This window comes from Choristoneura fumiferana, chromosome 5, assembly GCF_025370935.1.
Source record: "Choristoneura fumiferana chromosome 5, NRCan_CFum_1, whole genome shotgun sequence".
Taxonomy (NCBI): domain Eukaryota; kingdom Metazoa; phylum Arthropoda; class Insecta; order Lepidoptera; family Tortricidae; genus Choristoneura; species Choristoneura fumiferana.
The window spans coordinates 22415115-22417852 of record NC_133476.1 but is presented as its reverse complement, the minus strand read 5'-3'; the positions used below and the strand labels follow the sequence as shown (position 1 = coordinate 22417852).

The 2738-nt window shown below is 32.7% G+C and overlaps 1 long non-coding RNA gene across 1 annotated transcript; it reads left to right on the top strand.

Annotated features, from left to right (window-relative positions):
- Positions 1-399: 399 nt before the first annotated feature.
- LOC141427861 (uncharacterized) lies at positions 400-2437 on the top strand. Its single transcript, XR_012451378.1, has 2 exons — positions 400-645; positions 2305-2437. It is a non-coding gene; the product is annotated as an uncharacterized lncRNA (long non-coding RNA).
- The last annotated feature ends 301 nt before the right edge of the window (positions 2438-2738 follow it).

The following is a 2738-nucleotide window of genomic DNA, read 5'->3' as shown; positions in this document are numbered from 1 at the left end:
GAATCACCACTAATTTGTCTCGAAGACAACCTAAATGAAATCTTGACTACACTTGCCTTCAAATGTTTTTTTTTTTTTTTTTTTTTGGTAAGTTTTCCTATGTTATCAGTTTCTCATTGAATCCTTTTAGCATTCATACATACATACTCAAAATAATATTGTTGTAAACTACCATCTCATGAACTAATTTTCCAATTCTGTTAGTTTTCTCAATAATAAGACCGCCATACTAAATCTCCGCGCTAAGATTTTGAACTAAATCTGTACTAACAAAATAGCCTAACATAACTAAGCTAATTTTTCTGGCTGTCTCATTGATAGCACAGTATCACCAACCCTATCATCATAGTTGATTATACCTATATAATTTGATTTGTTTTGTTTACAGGTAAGGTGAAATCCAATCTTAAAATTCAAATTCTCCTCTGGGAGTAACAAAGTCCATACTACAGTTGAGCTAAACTGACAGCTGTTAATAAATTTTAACTATGCCAGCATGAAATCTGTCAAGAGTGAAGTGCCAACTCAAGATGTCCTATACTGCTTGCCTATTACTGTACTCCTTCTCTGTGCTTTATAATGGATTAACCGCCAGCAACCATTTTATTTTGATGAAATAAACTCAGCATACTATCATACTCTACAGTGAGTATGCAACTAAAATGATTTTCCCATCTTATTGCATACTAATAAAAGCTTACTTTCTTTTATTGATTCCCTAAAAGGTCTATTGACTTTCCCTATACTGTATTGAAACAAATGCAACTTGTAATTTGTTCTATAACTATACAAGTTAACACATTTCATTACTAATTTAATTATTTTTAATCAAGCGACCCCCATTCTTTTAAAATTTTAGCCAGTGGTTTTATATGTCCACTTAAATTCCCTATGATCTTTATAATAGTATTCCCTAATAAATCTTTATAATTAAACATATTAGTGACTTGAGTATATAAACTCTATAAGTAAGTTAAGTTCCTGGCTTTACTCTATAACTTAAGCGCTATCTTTCTAAACTATACAAACTTTCATAATTTAACTGTGCAGCCTATTTATTTTCTATTGAATTAATCTTTCCAGCTATGCTTGTTAAAGCCTTAAGTAAAATACCTCAAAATGCTAAACCGATTTTGATAATAAAACTTGTTCTTAGATCTAGACAGCTACCTCGGGTTTGTGAACCTTTTATATTTGCATTATTCATCTCATCTATGTGTGAGCCCATTCCCAGCCTACGCATTCCCTACCGCCAGGCACAGGCGTCCTCTAAGAATGAGAGTGCTTGGACTAAATCATTTTGCTTATACTATTGCCTAAATCGGTGTGAAACTGTATATGCATAAGCATTGACATTTTTGTGCACACATACCTAGTACCAATATATACCTTCCTTTTATCTTGAGCTTGTCCCTATTCCTAGCTAAATTTTTTATAGAATTTCTTGTAACTTAAGTATGGGAAAACACACCTGTCATGAGTGACAATATTATAGCCTGCTAATCCCTAATTATTATCAACATAACTTTTCATTTGGCCTAATTAAATTGTTCCAAATGCTCACTTAGCTCACATGATTTGTAAAATAGGTAGCCTAAACTGAATTTCTTTAAGTTACGACCCCCCGTATGTAAGACCCAAGCTTATTCTATGCAACTTTTCTAGTAAGTAGGTAATTTTCCTACCGACCCCCCGACTGTCAAACCAACACAACATTTGACATACCTTCAGTATTTATCTACCTATACTCCGGTTTCTAATAAGAATGAAATAGCTATCATAAATAAGTTATTCTCTATGTTTTAACTTGGATCTCTGGAAGAGATTGCTCCGAAGCTACAAGGCTGCCCTCTACAAGGAGTCATTGTATAGTATTGTAATTTTAAATGACTTTTCTAATAAATATGATAACAATAATCCTATTATATGTATATTTACTCATATTTTCTAGTAAAATGGAACCATATGTATGAAGTATGTATGTATATGATTCTGTTTCCCTCTCACTACTGGTTTCAGAACATCATCACGCATGCGCACCGCACGTCATGTCAATGTCACTTTTGACTTTTCTCTAAATGGCGGGCGAGCCGAGCGATTTACTTTACTTTAGTTAATGTGCTATAATTAATTGTGATCTAGTAATAATTGAACTTCAGGAAACTGAAATCTGATTATCGAAGTTTCCAAGTAACACAACACCGTCAGCTGGCAATCGAACCATGGTTTAAAGTTGATCGTTCCAACGTCAAAAGTCAACCGATGAAATCTACCAAATTTACAATAAGTATATTTTGTTTTCAGATGGAGATTTGAATAACTATCAGTGTTACAAACAGTGAATGAAATTAATTTAAGTGCAGCCTACCTAAATCCTCATCCTACCTAGTGACAAGACAAATTGTGCTATTTTCATTAAACCTTCAATTGTATAACATTTTGTTGTGTTCAAACTTAATTTTCCTTACTCCTATTTCTAGTGTGAACTATAAATTCCCATTCTTACTTTCACCTCCATTCCACGAACAGCAAATTGTGACTGTTTATGAGAAAACAGCCACTGAAACTTAAGTAAAGAAACTTAATATCTAACCTAACTTATGAAATTTACTGATCTAGTAAGTGAATCTTAGTTTGCTATCCTATCTCATGAATACTAAGTATCAACAAACTGTCAGTGAATCTACTTTTTATCAAACAAACACCAAACACTAATTAGAATAAAACCTTAGTTCATC